The sequence below is a fragment of the Halichoerus grypus genome, chromosome 1, assembly GCF_964656455.1.
Source record: "Halichoerus grypus chromosome 1, mHalGry1.hap1.1, whole genome shotgun sequence".
NCBI lineage: Eukaryota > Metazoa > Chordata > Mammalia > Carnivora > Phocidae > Halichoerus > Halichoerus grypus.
Window position 1 is genome coordinate 168831766 of NC_135712.1, and position 19853 is coordinate 168851618.

Sequence of the window (19853 nt, forward strand, 5' to 3'; positions counted from 1 at the left end):
TATTGAGCTGGTATCTAAAGGAGTCTTTGTTGTCTTGAGCAGGGATTCATAGAACTGGCTGGTAAGTATCTTACTTGGAGCTCAATGGCAATATGGGAAGTAAACCTGCAAAAATGGAGCAGAATCAGGATGGTGAAACTCTGAGGCTTCCAAACAGTTAAGAGTTTTGTACCAAGTTTTGTAATGCAGTGGTAGTCATTGCTACTATAATGCTTCCAGCAGCCTCCTCAACCTGCACCTGCCCCCTCCCAACCATCATTCTCTGGACATATGCTGTGTGTCAGGCATTGTACTTACTCCTACTTAACATGAACAATAACTTGACAAGTTTATTATTTTCTCCCTTTTTGCTGGTGATAAAAATGGAGTCAGAGGTCAGAGAGGTCAAGACCCTAGCACACTGTTCCATGACTAGTCACTGCCTGAGCTAGGATTTCAGTTGAATCTGCCACCATAGCTTTTGCTCTTTCACTCAGGTACACTGTGTTCTGGAGGGAGAAGTTTCCAGGGCAAGGAAATATACCAGGAGACAAGTCATGTACCAAAGCACAAAGACTGAGTTTATATGTGTCCGGAAGGATCATAAACTGATTCACTTTACTTAAAGAAAAACAGGTCATCAATCATGGTATGATTGGTATAGCCCAAGAAGGCTCTTTTAGAAAGTTTGGATTGGTTATACAATGAAGACTCTGGAAGATCTTCATCAGAGAAAGGTGTGTGTCTTTGCAGCAACACACATGTGTGCTTGAGGAATGGAGTATCTTGTCAACATGCAGTACCCCGTCAGTGGCTGGTATCTAAAAGGTAAGTGATAAAAATCTGTTGAATTGTTGAAGGTGTTGCTTACCACAGAATCTCTTGTTTTAAGTACACAATCAGGCACCAAATATTCACTCAAATATTATGGCAGATGAAGGAATGCATGAACAAAAACATAAAACTTTAGAATGTTCTTTTCTTGCTCCCACTCAGCTTTAGCCACATATGTCCCCTCTGTTCTTTCAGCAGGAAATTATCTTTCTCAGAAATATCCTCCTCCATCCCTTCCTGCACACTCATTAGATTGATTCTCCAGACAGATTTAGAGTATTCTGAACATTTCCTTCCTGATGTTGATCAATGTTCGCAATTACAGATTTGTGTGATTATTTCACTAATATTTAATCATTAATGTTCCATACATGCTGGAATGACTCTCTCCCTTATTGTATCTCTGGAAATTAGCATAATGCTCAACACATAGCTGACAATAAGTATTTGTATAGGTGGATGGATGGATGAATGAACGGATGGGTAAATACTTAGTGAATGAATAGGAAGAGAGAAAGAGATGGAAACTGAAAGGAGAGAGAGAGGGAAATCAGGGAAAACAAGTAGATATTTCAGTTTTTCTACCATTTAGTGTAAATGAAAAAGTAGGAGAAGATCTAAATAGTGCAAAAAAAAAAAAAATCACAAAAACAAAAACAAAGAAGACCCAAGGAAGTGATAGAAGCCGAAGAGGAGTTGGGGAAACTATGCTTCATTTAGAAGGGGTGGATTAATTCCATGGTTTGACATACAAACAAGGTATAACTGGAAATTGTATAGAATTTTGAGTTTGGTGAAGTCAAGACTGGGAAGGTAGTTTAGGAGGGGATATGCAGGCCTGTTAACAGTTGATCCTATTTAAAGAAAGTGTTGAGCCTGAGGGAGTAACATTTGTTAATTGGGAAAGAAATGCCAGCCAAAAAAGAAAAGCCAGCCTAAAAGTGGTCCCAGAGCCAGCAGCAGGACTGAAAAATTCCAAGTCAGGGAAGTCAAGAGTGGGAAAGTTTTAATAAAAGCAGCCACCATTGGTGAAGTCAAATGCAGCAGAGGGTTCAGGGAAGAGAGCTGGTTCCCTCACGTTCCGCATTAATAATCTGTGTTATTAAATCCAATGTGAAGTCTGAAATACAAATGAATTTCTTATACTTGCCTTCTACAGATATTCCTAGTTGACATGCACAATGAAGGCTTTTCCCCTTTGGGGTGCCAATTTTTTTCTGGAAGTATAGAAGGAATATTGGGAATTTATTGGCCCTTTCTATAGGTTTATATACAATCCAATCCCCCAGATAGATTCTATTTGCTGATACTTAATAGACGATGGGTTTACCTTATTCTACCCAACAAGAACTAGAGCAAGGCTTTGCCAATTAGGGTTTCAAGGCTACAGAGCTCTCACTCAGGTGCCTGAGATGACCATGACCCAAATGTAGTTTCTCTCAATGTCTGGTTCTCTTCCTACCTGAATCAGATTACTGGAGAAACTGAACCTTACCTGTAAGGCATCTGATTTGGAAGTCCAAAAAGGAGCTTCTACAAATGTAACAAGCACCTCAGGTATTCTGGATGCATACCACAGTTTGCAAAACTACATTGGAGTTTATGCAGAATTCATCTTTGTGCATTTGCCTTTTAGAAAATGTGCTCAAATTATACATACATTTTAAACAAAGGAACAATGCTTTAATCTCAGGTGAAGTAGAAAGTTTACTTTTTTTTTTCTTACTCATGATAAATACCATTATGTGAAAAAAGCCTGACAACCTCAGTAACAAACACAATAATAAATACTTTGTGGCTTATTTTTATTTGTGGAGTATGCCTGGTGGATATCACTTCACATGATTTAGTACCACCAGGGAGTAGAAACTTCTCCATTTAATAATCAAGTGGTTTCCACTTCTAATATTGTGTAGCCTCCTTATTATTTATTACTTATACAGTTATTTATCATACCAATTCCCTCCTCCGGAAGTAACATCATTTTAAATTTTATAAGGCATAAACAGGACACTGTAATTCCTCAAAAACCCAATACACAATATGTGCATAATCATCCCCACTGCTATGTCATTTTGTGTTTTCACATCGTATACCTAGAGCATGTGAGCAGAGGGCAGAGTGGTCATAGAGGTCTTTCATGGTGAACAGTGTCCTCAGTTTCCACTTTGATACTGACATATTCAGATTATTTCCTTTATACAACCTTTCTTGAATATTACCTTTATCATGAAGACAGCAAGATCTTAAATTAGAAGGAAACTTCCATTAAAATCCCATCTGTGATGTTTCCAGAATTTCTGTTCTTGACTTGATTCTTAAAAACACATTCCTTCCGTAACACCTGGTCCTATGCTTCTATATCCCTGCACTCCCTAGAGCTTATCAGTTAAAAAAAAAAAAAAAATTAAGTCTCTACTTTCAGGATAATAAATCCTCCAAAGATACCCAAGCCTCATTCATATGCTGAACGGCATGCTAAGGTTTTATAAGGAAGTGGTGAGAGCGCTTCTTCCGTGCATTTCTAATGGCTGAGAAGCCACTGCAGCTAATAGATGAGAACTGAATAAATCCTCCATTTGTTTAAGCTGATAATACTTTCGCCAGCTCGGTGCAGCAAAAGCTCTGTGTGAAGTTCCTTAGCTAGGATTCCTTGACTCAGCACCCAAGCCACTTCCAATTACCTTGAAGAATGTGGCAATAGTTGAATGCAAAGAGGTATTTTATGTGATAAGACTGTGAACAGCTGATGAAGATTAGGCTCCTAAGTAGACTGAAAGGAAACACTTAATTATCATGCTTAAAGTATCCTCTCTGCAAGGATGGTAATGAGTTAGTACGAGTTTTGAGTCCATCTTGCTTAAAAGTTTTATTGGCTGGGTCTTTTCACTTCCCATCTCCACTCCTCTGCCCTTTGTTCCTGAGAGGTAAGATACAGATCTCCCCTGCCAAGTTCAAACCATTGCTCCTCTATGCTCCTGTAAAAATTAAACAGAAAAATTATCTTTCCAGGCCCATGTCTGCCAGCTACACCTTCTTCCTCTACTCTTACTACCTCATTTGTTGCCCCATAGTACCACTCTCAACACCTTGCTTCGGGGTCACACTTTTCTTTAATCTTACCCTCTAGCTCTTGGCTGATTTCCACAGGCCTTTGAACTCCAAAGTCAACAGACAGTTCCTCAGTTGCCTTTGTTTCCCCTGTATATTCCACAATGGCTCTACCTGCCACAGGATAGTCTCTACCTGGCTCTTGACACTTTTCTGAATTGCGCCATCTTTTAAAGCTTTAAATCAAATGCCTGGCTCTCTGGCAGTGACCTTCTGTCCTTCTAGCTCTCACACTCCCTCACTCAAAGCACACTGTTTCTGGTGGTTTCACCTCCCTATTTCCTCTCCCTCTATGGGGCCCCTCTTCTCATGTCCTTATTCCTTTATCTTGCCAACTTAGATCCCTCCCTCGATTCATTTATTCATTCAACTAATTCTTGATTTCCTACTGTTTAAATTACTCATCCCCAAGAATATAGCAGTAAATAGCAAACACAAGATACCTGACCTTGTGGAAGGTACATCTAACCATGCTCCTGCTGAACCCTGAATCACTTCATCTCTTATCTATCACATCCTCCTGGAAAAATTCTGTCCAGAATCATGTTAAATATTTATCATCTCTGCTTTTACACTGTTGCTTACAGTTAGTTATACGGTGCTGCTAACAAAGACAAACTGCAGAGCCCTAGGAAGTGATGCCATAAATTTGGTTAAGCAAAATAAAATAAAAATGTGTTTTATAAATTGGATATATTCATAATCATCCTCTTTCTGAATCCCTTGCAGAACCCAGTACAGTCCTATGATAATAAAACAATGACCACTAGTGTTTATTGTAGTGGGTGCTACGTAAAAAATACGCCCCGTTAACAAGGCTCCCTCCTGTCTCTGCCCTTCTGTACCTCCATCACCTGGCACCATGCCCAACCCACAGAAGCTGCGAAGGTAGATTTGGCAAATAAATCTGTATCTCGCAGATGAGAAAACTGAGGCTGAAGGCAGCTCAGTAACTTGCCCAAGGTCATACACTAGCAAGTACAAGCCAGCGATGCCAGTGTGAGAACTGCACCTCTGGACACCCCGCAGCTCCAGCCTATCACACTGAATGCACACAGTCGTGTCATGGCATCAAACCTAGTGAGCCCTAGGGCCGTGTCTGCTTTGTTCTCTCTTCCAGTATCACTGCCATTTGAAAAAGAAAAAAAAAATGAATAAATGAACAAACGAATGAATGAATGAATTTTTAGAGAGACAGATCAAATGGGGAGGAGGGTGAAACGTTTATCTTCTCTGATTGTGAGGAGTAACTGTGGCTGAATATGCTGTTGTCGAAAGTACTCATGCCTTTCCAAAGTGCCTTCTCGATTTCTCTTGCCAAAGTTGGGTTTAAAGCAGCTGTACTAAATATAGAAAGCCCAGGATCTCTAAATGACCTATTTAATAACATTTCTCCTTTGTGCTCCAGACATTTCTTTAAAAAAGAAACAGGTTGAATCACAGACCTGTACCTCTGAAACAAATAATACATTATATGTTAAAAAAAAAAAAAAAAAAAGATGAAGAAGATAGTAGGAAGGGAAAAATGAAGGGGGGGGGGATCCGGAGGGGGAGACGAACCATGACAGACGATGGACTCTGAGAAACAAACTGAGGGTTCTAGAGGGGAGGGGGTGGGGGGATGGGTTAGCCTGGTGATGGGTATTAAAGGGGGCACGTTCTGCATGGAGCACTGGGTGTTATACACAAACAATGAATCATGGAACACTACATCAAAAACTAATGATGTATGGTGATTAACATAACATAAAAAAACAGGTTTGAATAAATAAATCCCATTTTCATGGTAATAATTGCAGAGGCATCTGAAAGATAAAATGTGCCATTTTCATCACGTTTTTGAACAGATATAGCAGAGCAGGGATGATTTGCAAAAGATAGCAACATGTTCTGAAATGTATGCTAGGAGTGTCTCAAAAATGTTAAATATCTACTGTAACTCTACTGTTTCCTCTTACAGATTTTAACATCCTACACATTTAGTGCCCAAAGCTGAAGACAAGGAGAGGAGATCCTCAGTTTGACATAGAAACCTCCACTGATGGAGACGCTGCTATAAAGAATTTGCTTCTACAGCTGAAGTGTCAGGATATTTTATCAGTTTCTCTAGATTTCTGTTGTGGCTGAGACTATGTATGCAGAGGGGAGAGGGCGACGGGCAGGATATAAAAAGCAAGGCTGCAGATGAGAAGGAAGCCCCATGAGAGAAGATGGCATTAAATGACATCTTCCTATTCCAGAGCCCTGGTTGGCTAAGGGGACCGGACAATAGGGTCGCTAAATGTATAAGCCCCGTCCTAGACCAATTCAATTAGAATCTCTTGGAGTGGGACGGAGACATCAGCACACTTTCAAACTCCTGAGGTAACTCCAAAGTCCAACACAAGCTTGAGAAACGCTCTTCTGGTGTCTGGTACAGACACAGCTGTTCGGAAGCGGAGGTCACAGCAGCTCATCTGAACAAGGCCCAGTGTGTGCCTTCATGCTCTGCATGCTCCCCAGCAAACCTTCTGTTCCTTTGTATTTTCCCCTATTTCTCTTTCAGGATACATTTAATTTCTCATGCTAGCTTTCTTCATTGCTGTTACCTTCTCTCCATCCAAACAGTCCATGTGCAAATTATTTTTAACCAAAACCCCGACTTCATTTTTCACGTGTATATCTTGTCCATATTTTTAACCCCAAACCTTCCCTGGTGCTCCCTCCACTCGAGCATCCCCCAGCACCTGCGTTCCCGGTCCTATCACAAAGCCAGCTGTTTGGAAGTGAGCATCCAGGAGAGCACTTCTAATGATAAAAGAAGGCTGAAATGGCTTCAAGTTTCCTTTACATCACCTGTTCTTTAAGCCAATTAGAGTCACACTATCACAAGCTGGGCCCCAAAAGCTACCAACACCTCTAAATTCTCTCAGATGCTATCTCTCCTTTCGCTTTTCTTGCCAAGGTTTAGCAGATATATAGATAGACTCTCCTGTCTTGCACCTCAGAAACAACAGGGTTATTTTTGCTTTGTCCAGGATGATTCAATGTAGCCAATATTAGCATTGTTATACATCTCAGAGAATAAAGGAGGCTGGCTTTGTGAGGTCATGGACCTTGCTTTATTAAATTTGAGTTTTATTAAATATATAATACTTGATTTCTTTTCCAGTAAAAATTTTTAACTGTGGGCAAAGCAAAAGCACATTTGCTATAATTTAGTTGTGCAATAAATTGGCTGGCTTAATTTAATGATCAATTATTAATGAATTGGTAACAGATAAATAAATTCCATAGATTATCCCTAAGCTTCCTTTTAGCTAATAATGATAGCTTCTTCTCCCACTGAACATTTAATAGGAGCTGCTAACAAGTTGCAAAATTAGCAGATTTAAGTTTCATTACCTTTTGATTTCCCTATCTGCCTTCTAATGAGAGATCTAATGAGCAAAGAAGTGGCCAGGAGGAGGCAATGAAAAAGAGAGGAAGAAAATAAAAGCAAAAGGACTGAGACACATAGAACTAAGTGTATTTCCTTCCCTACTCACCATTTAAGAGTCTCCTCTCTTTAAGACTTCGGTGTATGTCCGCGTTAGAACTAGAGTACTAATACAGTGTCATGAACAAAGACAATCATGTCCAATACACTTACCCTAGGGAAATTCAAGAATGATTTAAAGACACACAGCACAATTCTATTCATTCCTAATTTATTTAGCCAGGGTGTTTGAGTAAACATCAAAGTTAAGGCTTTTCAAATGAATCTTTCTTCCATCTGGTACAACTGAGCAGATTATCAACATATATTTATTTTTTTAAAAAATCATCTTCTTGGCCAGTTTATCAGCAGCACGTGAAAATTACTATTATCACTCCATACTCATAGCTTGCTTTTGCCTTCCCTACCTCCACATGATGGGTCACCATACTCACATAATTAACCTGCCACTGTTCTGAATGGCTTTGTTTTATTTTCAAATATTGAATCCATCTTCAAATAAAGATTTACCTTCTCACAGAATATTAAAGTCAATGAGTCTTGATATTGGAAAGCAATTCTGAAAGGAAACATGATGTAAGACTATTAAATAAAAATAGCATGGCTTGACAATCCTGCTTTGTGTGTGCTTCTGGGTGAATTATGTGCCTCTGAACCAAGGACAGCCCTGAAAGGTAGACCTTCCATTTCCTGGTGCCACCAGGGGTATGTGTTACTTGGTTGACCGAGCTTGGAGCTGAAGTGAACAACTTTATGGTCCTATCTAAAGATCTTTCCAATTTATTAATTCAAAGTTATAAGAAAATGGTGACACTAAATCTAATGCATATCCATAATGGAAGAGTCCCCAGATCTTCAGCTTCTTTTAAATTATTATTATTATTTTAAAAACATGTTTCTGAAAACCCAAACCAATTCATCCAATTCAGAAGAACACTGATGTTAACTTACAAAGGCATAACATGATGTTGGGGGAAAGCTGTCTTACACTATAAAAAAAATAAATAAGATAGGCAACATATTTGGGAGTGTAAAACCTTAGTCCTCATAAGAATATGATTCAATTTGAATGTAAAAAGCATAGTCACTCTTCCACACTGCTATCCTTTTTCCATACTTATTTTTAGAGATAATGCTTAAATAAATCACACAGAAAGCAAGATGATTATTAATTATTTACTTATTTGGAGCCAAACCCTTTTAGTTTTCACTGAATTACTTATTTACAAATGAAAAACAGTTCAGAAATCTCCAACATATTGACCTAGAACATAAATTACGCATCTTTTTCCTCTTACTAAGCTATTTTTAATATGAGCAATTATTAATGCATTCATTTCCAAATGGAGGGAAAAAAAACTCTGCTCTACCATTAATGTAGTGTTGGGTCCAGTATTTTTCCATTTCTGTTAAAAAGCAACAGACTGTCCAGCACTCAAATGGAGAAGTGAGGATGTGATGTTCAGTGCAGTCAAGAACACTTCTAAGACTAGGACAAGACCTTCTTCCTATCTCTATGGTGGTTCTTTGCCCACCCAGCCCCCATTTCTCAGCGTGTTCATGTGTGTGTCCATCCTTTATGATGAGGTAGCCCATGTGCTTCAGGGAGAGCTGATCTAACCTCCAGACCTGATTAGGTTCAGGGGACCCTTTTACCCTTTGTCACTGATGAACTCAATAATGCAGGGCTAAGCCAATCACTTTCATGAAATGTTCTTGGCTAAAGCGATTGGTGAAATAATTGGCAGGTAACCCATTATTGGCCAGTAAAACATAATAAATTATTGCTCAGGGCACTGAAAAAGAGATATCTTTGCTTCTATTAGAGAACCCCTGGAAGAGATCATCTCTCCTTCTCTGAACTTCAATACTACATGAGGCTTCGACATGCCCCAGCCACGGCAAGGAGCGGTGGCTGATTCAGGGAAATAGGGCAGGAGTCCTGAGCAAATGAGGTCTGACTTCTGTCCCACATCTGAACTTTTTCCCTTAAGTGAACAATACATTTTCCATATTTTGTCAGTTTGAATTTTCTTCCTTCCTATATATAGGAAGGATTTTCTTCCTTCCTTCCTATAACCCCAAGTACTTTTTTTGACATGTCCAAGAATGCTTTTTACAGGACTCTTCCTAATACACAAATAGTGAACAACAACCCAAATGTTCACAAACTGTAGAATAGGTAAACTATAAAATTCAAACAATGGAATGTTATATGGCAATGAAACAGAACAAAGTATTGTTGCAACATGAAACAACAGGTATAAATCTCAAAGATATAACCTTGAGTTAAAGAGGCCAAAAAAATGGAGTCCATTTCCTGTAATTCCATTTATATTAAGTTCAAAAACAGACAAACTAATCTGTGTTGGTAGAAGTCTGCAGAATAGTGGTTCCCTATAACCCAAAATACTTTGACATATTCTTCGATCATAATCACAATATTTCTTCAAGTATTATATCCCAGCTTTCTCCACACATTAAAAGGCCTGTCCCCTTACAACTGTCTATTTCTGTTCTTTTAACAGTTTAATTTCATTTTTCCCAGCAAGTCTTTCCTGCTTTGCCTGGAATCAATCTAATTTCAAATATCTAAATTTACTGGGGGTAGGAAGGGATGGTGGGGTGTGGATATGAACACAGGAGTATCTATTTTCTGTGCATCTCAGTACAAAATATGTTTGTATACTATATGATGCCTAATATACTCAGAGGTTTCATAATTTATAAAATAGTCTGGACTCAAAAAAACCACCACCACAACAAAACCACCTTATGATACGAATTAGTTTCTAAAATACCTGTGGCCTTCTAAACTACTGTATGTAGCTCAACGTCTAGATGATGAAAATGGAGGTAAATGCAGAAGCTCACACTGTCAGAAATGTTAAAAAAAAAAAAAAAAGCAGTCTCTTAAACTGGAGATTTTGGACTCAGAAGGTCTGGGATGTATTTAAGATAGGCGAGTATATCTTTGACAGAGTTGAGAATCAGCAGTGATATTTTTTAAAGTAGCAAAAGAAACTGAATACTTGCTGTTGTTTTAAAAATATTTTGTATACTTTTCCAGGCCCCCAGCTTGGGGAGTTGGTTCCCCCTGGTGGGAGACCTGGCTTCAGACTTGGCCTTCCCGCCCCGACTGGGGGTGAAGGCGATGAGCCAGCAGGGCTGGAGCCTCCTGGGTTTCCAAGGCCCTCCTGGAAGGTCAGGAATCAGGCTGGGGGTTGGGGCAGGTGCTGAGGTGTGGGGGATTCCCCCATGCTCCCCCGTATGAGTTCTGGCTGGAGGGGGGGAGGGTTTCATACTGTGGGCCTCAGGTTAGAATGGGACTGGTGCCCCAAGGCAGCCTTGAGACCTCTCAGCCAGAAGGCGAGCTGGGAACAGAGACAGAGAACAACTCTGAGGGGTCCTCCCCCCAGCCCTGCACTGCCCCACCAGAGGCTGTGAACCTGTCAAGGAGAGGTTGGAGCAAATCCCTGGGGAGTCCCAGAACATCAAAGTTATGCAGAAAGACCTGAACAATTCGCCAAGCTCCTGAAGCAGAAGAGGATCACCCTGGAATATACTCAGGCCAATGTGGGGCTCACGCTGAGGGTTCTCTTTTGGAAGGTGTTCAGCCAAATGAACATCTGCCTTTTGGAGGCTCTGCCGCTCAGTTTCAAGAACATGTGTAAGCTGGGGCCCCTGCTGTAGAAGTGGGTGGAGGAAGCTGACAACGATGAAAATCTACAGGGGATATGCAAAACAGAGATCCTCGCTGCAGGCCTGAAAGAGACAGTGAACAAGTCTGGAGAACCAAGTGAGAGGCAACCCGCAGAACATGTGCCTGCAGTGCCCGAAACCCACCCGACAGCCAATCAGCCAAACGGCCCCGCAGCTCGGGTGTCAGAGGGATGTGGTCCCAGGGTGGTTCTGCAACCGTCGCCAGAAGGGCAAAGGATCAAGCATGCTGTGAGTATTCGCAAGGAGAGATTTTGAAGCTGCTGGGTCCCCTTTCTCAGGGGCACCAGTGTAATTTCTTCTGGCACCAGGACCCCATTTTGGTAGTCCAGGCTATGGAGGCCCTCACTTCACTAGGCTGTACCCCTCAGTTCCTTTCCCAGAGGGTGAAGACTTTCCCTCTGTGTCTGTCACCACTCTGGGCTCTCCTATGCATTCAAACCCAGGATCTGGCCCTTCCAGGAAATGGGAGTAGGGGTGGGAGGTTGCAGAAAAAAGGGGAGAGCTAAGGATAGAGAACTTGGGGTTTATACCAAGGCTTTGGGATTAAGTTCTTCATTCCCTAAGAAAGGATTTGGGAACACAAAGGGTATGGGGGCAGGGAGTTTGGGGGAACTGGTTGGAGGGAAGTTGAAGTTCAAGGATGTTCTTGTTTTTAATCCCCACATCACTCATCACTTTGTTCTTAAAGAAGTCTGGGATACAGTAGGTGGGGGGAAAATGTATATTTGACTTAGGAGTAGAAAATTGAGTAATAGCAATAGCAAAAGGCTACTTGAAACTTTACCTGAATGCAGGTATTTAATGAAAGAAGATAACATGATGGGGAAAACACTTATCTCCCACATATATCATAGAAGAGAGAACAAGACAACCCTGAAAATTAGATTTGATTTGAGACAAAATGACTATAGACTTTCTTAATTAACCATGCCAAGAGGCTAAAAGACACTACTAGGGAACACAGAGCTCCAAAAGCGTCAGATCCTAGTAGAAAGTTGAGAAGAATACAGTAAAGAATAAGGTTTGAAAAAAAATACCTTGTAGTGTAATTATTAGTAGAAAATTGTACAAACTTCAGCCATTGCCACATCCTGTTAAGGCAATATATTAAATCTTGTCCTAAAATTCCTTTACCCATTATATAGAGAGGTCATTCCATTTTAACTATGGTTCTAGGTAAGAACTGTTCTTTTTAAAAAATTGTATTTAAATACAGATGCCCGTATCCTGCCTCTTATTCATCTATCAGTTATCCTAGGAGACCATGTAAAAACTCTGGCTTTGATGTTAATTAGTTATGTGATCTTGGGCAAGTATCTTAATCTTGGTATGCCTCAATTTCCCTACCTATGCATTAGGGATAACAGTACCTGCTTACGAAGAGATTACCTCATGTATTACATTAGACAGCTTTTGTGAAGTATTTACGTAATGTCTAGTATATGGCAAAAATCCAAGAAAGTTAAACTGTGGCCATTACTAGTAATGTCTTCTAAGTTGGCAGGAGCATACAACTTGTAGCTGCTACAGAGAAGGTAAGTACAGGGACTCACAAAGAATTGAGACACTATCCAGGAAGAAAACACCCTTTCTAAAACCATACTTCCAGTTCTAGTATATAACCCATGGCTGCCTTGATAAGCAGAAAAATTTTCTCTACTCTTTCAATGCTATTTGATATTTCAAAATAAATTAAAAATGAGAATCAGAAGCAAATCAAACCAATTATAAAATTAAATGTGTTTTTCCATGATTTGCCCATGCCCCTCCCACAAACACTAGATATTCTAATATGTTCCCCTAGGACAGTGTTTCATACACCATGGTTCTATACCACAAATATTAGAATCACCCCAGGTGAAGTGACTTATTAAAATGCAAATTATCTGGTTCCCAGCCCAGGCTGAAGGAAGAAATGCAGTGGGGAGTGGGGAGAGGTTCTGAGAATCTTCAATTTTTGTAGTCGCCTGAGGTAAACTTTATGAACACTTAGATGTGCAAAATAATAATCTAGGGCATTGGTTCTCAAATATGATTCAGACTAGTAGCGTTAGCGTCACCTAGGAACTTGTGGGACATACAAAACCTCAGGCCCCACCCCAGACCTGCAGAATCAAACCTGGGCATGTGCCTTCTAGGTGATTCTGATGCATGCAAAAGTTTGAGACTACTGCTTTAGAGTCTTGCTATTCAAAGTGTGGTCCAAGAAGCAATGCTTAGGCATCACCTGGGAGCTTGTTAGAAATCAGAAATTTGGGACTGCAATACCATCAGCTTTGTTCTTTCTCAAGATTGCTTTAGCTATTTGGGGCTTCACCCCAATCCAAGTAAATCAAATTTTAAAGTTTAAAAAGATGTCCAGGTTATTTCTATGCACATTAAAATCTGAGAAATGCTGGGCTAGGTCAGTGTTTTGCAAACTTCTATAAAAGTAAAAATATAACTTCTAAGTTCCTTCCCTGGAGATTCTGACTTTGAGGGTCTAGAATGATTTTAAGATTTTTATGTACTTACATGAATCCTAGGTAATTAATGTTATCAGCAAAGTTTAGGAAATATGGCTTTGGAGACAAATTCCTGGGTACCACCTAAGTTACGAATCATTGCTCTATATCAGGTTTCTCAATTTTGGCATTATAAACATTACAGGACAGATAATTCTTTGTTGCAAGGGCTGTTCTGTGCAGTGTAGGGTCTTCAAAAATGTCCTTGGCCTCTCCCCACTAGATGTCAGTAGCAGCTTCTCCACTCATGACAATTAAAAATATCTCCAAACATTGACAAATGTCCCCTAGGGGAAAAAAAATCCCCCCACTCTCCACTGAGAGCCACCAGTCTAGAAGACAACTGTTATAGTTGTCTATTATTTTATAATACACTACTCCGAAGCTTAGGGCCTCAAAACAATAACCATATGGTTTTTCTCAAAAGCCAAGAATTCAGGGCAGGGTTGGCTGAGTAGTTCTTTTGCTCCATGTGGCATCATCTGATGATACTCCTTTGGTTTCCTTCTATTAGCAGCTGAACTGAAGATCCATAAATACCTAACATCTGGTCATTTAGAGCTTTCTCTGTCCACTTGAAGGCTCAACATTTGGCAGCCCAACCCAAGGTTCTTTAAAACATGGTGTTCAGATTCCCGAGAGAAAGCAAATGTTTCCAGGGCTCTTAATGGCTAGGCATGGAGTTGTCACAGTGTCATTTCCTCCATGCTTTATGGATTAAAGTGAATCGCAAAGGCAGCCCAGATTCAAGGGGAAGCACATGGACCCTATGTACTTACAGGATGGGAGGGATTGATAGCAGTCACCTTTGGAGACTATTTACCACAGTGAGTTTTGCAGGCATGGTCCACTTTAAGAACAGAAATTGCTATATCATGTGGTTTTTTTAAAACACATCTCTAGTATGTTTATCTAAAATATTGAGAATTCAATATAATATTGTCCCTTAGCATTCCTTTTTTAAAAAATTTTAGTTCCAGTATAATTAACATACAGTGTTATATTAGTTTCAAGTGTATGATGTAGTAATTCAGCAGTTCCATATATTACTCAGTGCTCATCAAGATTAGTGTACTCTTAATCCCCATCACTTTTTTCACCCACCCCCACCCCCACCACTGTCCCTTTGGTAATCACTGGTTTGTTCTCTATAGTTAAGAGTCTGTTTTTTGGTTTGTCTCCTTTTTTTTTCCCTTTGTTCATTTGTTTTGCTTCTTAAATTCCACATATGAATGAAATCATATGGTATCTGTCTTTGACTGACTTATTTCACTTAGCATTATACTCTCCAGATCCATCCATGCTATTGCAAATGGCAAGATTTCATTCTTTTAGATGGCTGAATAATAATCCATTATATATACCACATCTTCTTTATCTTTTCATCTATTGATGGACATTTGGGCTGCTTTCCATAACTTGGCTATTATAAATAATGCTGCAGTAAACACAGGGGTGCATGTAACCCTTTTAACTAGTGTTTCTGTATTTTTTTGGATAAATACCCAATAGTGTGATTATTGGGTCATAGGATAGTTCTATTTTTAATTTTTTGAGCAACCTCCATACTGTCTTCCAGAGTGGCTGCACCAGTTTGCCTTCCCACCAACAGTGCACGAAAGTTCCTTTTTCTCCACATCCTCTCCAACACTTGTTTCTTGAGTTTTTGACTTTAGCCATTCTGACAGGTATGAGGTGATAGCTCATTGTGGTTTTGATTTGCATTTCCCTGATGATGAGTGATGCGGTGATGCTGAGCATCTTTTCATACTATGTCTATACATTCCATTAGACTTTTTTTATTTTTTCTCCTAAAAGATGCATTGGGGAAAGGATTTCTTCTGGCTTTCCAATTTCATTGCCTTCATTCTCACCTCATCCCCATTCTGGGGAACAAACTTCTTGAATTATTACATACTGTAAAGTATACATAAATAAATTGTAGAGCTAGATGAGTTTGTACATCCTGGACAAGGATATATGTTATCAGCACCCCCAGAGCCTCCCAGTGACTACCTCTCCCTCCAAAAGTAACCACTGAATTCTATCACTGTGAATTAGCTTTGCCTACTTTTCAGTTTCATATAAATGGAGTTGTAGAATATCACCCTTTTGTATTTGGCTTATTTTGCTCAATATCATGGCTGGAAGATTCATCTGTGTTGTTGTACAGAAAGCTTGACCCTTCTTACCTCCCCTTGAGTGGTATACTTATCCTACATCTCTTTTCTTCTCTTTCACTCTTTATTCCTCAGCTGCATTAATATTTTTTAAAACCTGATTCTACAGGTCTTCTGATAAAAACTCATCATCAGACTCTGGATCTCTACCACTTTCAAAATAAATCTAAATGCTTAGCCTTCACAATCTCATGCCAATCTATTTTTCAAATCTTACATTACTTTCTAACCAGAATAGCCAACTGGATCCCACTTAATCTCTGATGTCCCCCATGTTTTCACTCAGCCTTTTACCACAGTCCAGATGGAGAAATGGATCTCCTCTCAAGATCCTGTCATTTTTTTTCCTTACTTGAGTTGGCTGGGCGTTCAATTTTTTGTGTTTAAGTAACTATACACTCCCGTAACTGGTCAGTTGAGATCTAATAACATAAGAAAGCTAAGATTATTTCTGGCTAGACTGGAGAGAAACCTTGAGGTAAAAAGTATTTCTTCTTTGAGATATCACCTCAATTCGAAAAAGGATCTCTCAAAATATAAAACTTGACTGACATTTCAAAACATAACATGGTCAGGAATAGGTAAAATAGAAGAGTTTCAAAGAAACAAGTGAACAGGAGTCTATATGAATAGAACTGCATTATCTAGAAGAAAAAATCATCTTCTGTACTACAAATATGTCAGGAGAAAGAGTGTTGGTTGAGTCTCTAATAAACACAGCTTTGGAGGGACCATCTACTAAAGAATTAAAGGCATTAGAGAAGGCTAAGAATCTAGGAAAAAGTAATTATCACTGACATGACTGTAATTTTTTTGAACATGAAGTAATAGTAGAGATGAAAGACGTCTTTAACTATTTGAAAGAATATTATTTTTCCTTCCACTTAGTCTAGAATTGGGTCTAATCTGTGTGTGTCAATATGGCATAAACAGCATAGCACACAATGAGCTCCCATCAGCAGAGGTGGGAGCCCTACTTAGGTTAAAGTTTGGTCTAATATAGGTAGTTCCCAGCTGCTGGTATATGAACTAGAAGTGTGAGAGTCACTGGGGCACTTTTTACAAGGCAAAATCTTCCAGTCCCACTTCCTAACCTACTGAGTCACATAGGGCATAGTATCTAAGAACATGCTCTTTTAAGTAAGTGCCTATCAAGCTTTAAGACCTCCTTCAAGAAATGTTTGCCTTTGATAGCAAAAGGTATAAGGAAGTGTTTCAAATTGTTCCTGATCCAAAGGATTCTTTGGATTTCTAAGCTTAATATGGAAAACATTTTTTTTTCCAATTACCTGAAGCTCCATCTATTTACTTATTTATTTTATATTCATTGGGTGGGTACCATGTGTACTGATGTGGAGTTAACACAATGAGTCAGGTCCCTGAACTCACAGAGTATCCAAATTGAAAGGGAAAACAGGCATGAAACTGACAGATATAGAAAACAAATTTAAAATTAGTACTATGTCAAGCCATATAACTGTGATGAGTATAATGAAATAAACTATGGCTTGATGAAGAAGAGACGCTAATAAGCAAGTCTGATTGAGACTGGAGGTCAGAAACATCCCCAGTAACAAAAAGGGCATTTAAGCTGAGGCTGAAGGATGGCAGAGGATTTTTCAGGCCTTGAATGAGTAGAAGGGCATTCCAAGCAGAGGGAACAGCACCTGTGAAGACCTTAAAGTGGAAAGAAGGAATTTGTGTTTGCAAGGAACTGAAAGAAGTCCTGTTTGAAGAAGACAAGTGGTCCAAGCTGAAGTTGATAGTTAGACAGAGGCCAGATCATGCTCAGTGTGATGCCTAATTTTATGTGTCAACTTGTCTGGGCCCCAGTTCCCAGGTATGAGGTCAACATTATTCTGGATGTTTCTATGAGGGTGATTTGAATGAGATTAACATTTAAGTAGGTGGACTTTATGTAATGCAGATTGCCCTTCATAATGTGGGTGGACCTCATCTGACTGTTTGAAGTCCTAAACAGGGCAAAAGAATGATCTCCCTAAGAAAGAGGGAATTCTGTCAGAAGACAGCCTTAAGACTTCAACTGCAACATTGTCCCTTCCCTGAGTTTCCAGTCTGCTGGCTCACCCTTCAAATTCAGGGCTTACCAGACTTTTATATATATACACACATATATCCTCTTGGTTCTGTTTCTCTGGAGAACCCTGATTAATACAACGAAAGTTGGAAAACTTATAATACATATTTTATTTTGCCAAACATTAGAATGGGAAGCCATTGCAGAGAAGCAGCTTTAGCAAATATCGGTCATCACATATTTAGTTTTTGTAGATACAGTTTTAGCCTAGTATTTCCATATACAGACTTCTAGAAAGGGCTACCAGGTTCATAGTCTCCCCTTAGCCCTTTCTCTCTCTAATATACTCTCCCATGGATTTTATAGCTTTCCTTTATCCCCCTATTATTTCATAAAGTCCAATCTCAAAAGTTCTGCAACTCCCTGTTTTAAAGGTTTTGCTGGGGAAATCACTAAAATAAAGCAGCTCTGAAACTGATTTAACTTCATTGCTCCCAGCATATCAACTACATATCGTTCCAAAATCCCAATATTCTTTCTCTAAAATTTGCATGCACAGTGTATGTTGTTGAATGACAAGAAAAATGCAGCCCAGATCCCCAAGTTGAAACAAATGCCAATTTATTTTCCTTTCTAGAAATAAATCTGTAAAGAATTTTCTTTGAATTGGGGTGCATGGTAGGGAGGTCTTCTTGTAATTTATTTTCATAGCTCCCATCCAAGGGAAGTCACCAAACTAAATCAAGTGAGACAGAGGTACCCTGATTGACTCACTAAAGCATGGAGGGATAGCAGAATTCTTCTTGAAGAATTCACACAATTCTGATAGCAATTATAGCTCTCAATTTTCTCACTAAGCAATACCTGCATGACTTGGTTTTAAAAAAAAAAAAATCATGAGTGATATTTGGGCTTTCATCATTAAATATATTTTTTAGAACCTACTATGCACAATGTCAGGTCTTAGGAATTGGATGACTGATAGCATACACTATTCATTCAAGAAAGACATGATGCATGCCAAGCCCTGTTCCAGCCCCTGGGGATACAGCAGGAAACAAGGAAACAGGAGGCATGGATCTTTCCTCTTCCACTGAATCCTTTTTTATTCCGGAGAGGGTGAAATAGACTCTAAAATGATAATTAAGCAAGATAATTTCAGAATCCAATAAGTGCTATGACTATAATCATAAAAAGAACAAACACTTAACATATATTTTGTGCCAGAAACTGCACGAAGCATTTTACTCACATGAACTAATTTTACCCTCACAACAACTCTGTGAGACAAGTACTATTATTATCTGTTTAACAGATTAGGAACCTTAGTCATCAGGAGGTTAATGAATTTGGCTGAAACTAGGTGGAGCCAGGATGTGCCTCTGGGCCTCTGATTCCAGGTGTCTGTGCCTCTCACTTCCACGTTAGGCGGGTGGCTATGATGGGAAGGCACTGCGGTCCACTTAGAAGGAATAGTCAGAAAAGGCCTCCATGAGGATTGATGTAGCTCTGAGACATACCTAAGGGATTCAAAACATTCCAGAATCCAAAAACCCAAGGGTTCAAAATATTCTAGAACTCGAATGACTTAAACCATAAGTAGAAATATGACATCTAAAATAACGTAACGGTAGCACCTAACATTTTTGGAATGTTCTCTAGTTGCCAAACTGTGTTAAGTGCACTAACTATCAGCTCCATCTCAGTTAGTCCTTCCAACGTTCCATGTGGTAGTGCTATAAATCCCCACTTCAATGAGGAAAACAGGAATTCAGAGATAATAGACAGCTTGCCTTGGTTCAGTGAGAGACCAGGAGTGATTCTATGTACAGAGTCTAGAAACATTTGGTGACTGTAAAGGCAGGTAAATTGGAAACCACAAAATGAAAGAGGAAAGAAGAGTGACTTAAGTGAACAGAAAATATATTTTATACACAGAGTTTGTTTTTCTCTTCATTAATGGAGATGAACTATGTGGCTTACTAGAGGATGTCTCAAGCAGAGAA

At 39.4% G+C, this 19853-nt stretch overlaps 1 protein-coding gene and 1 pseudogene across 7 annotated transcripts in view; one reads left to right on the plus strand and one right to left on the minus strand.

Annotated features, from left to right (window-relative positions):
- The window catches only part of GRM7 (glutamate metabotropic receptor 7), a 932433-nt gene that overhangs the window by 552114 nt on the left and 360466 nt on the right, over positions 1-19853 (minus strand). The gene's annotated exons all lie outside the window — the stretch shown is intronic.
- On the plus strand, positions 11069-11597 carry LOC118551972 (POU domain, class 5, transcription factor 1-like; annotated as a pseudogene).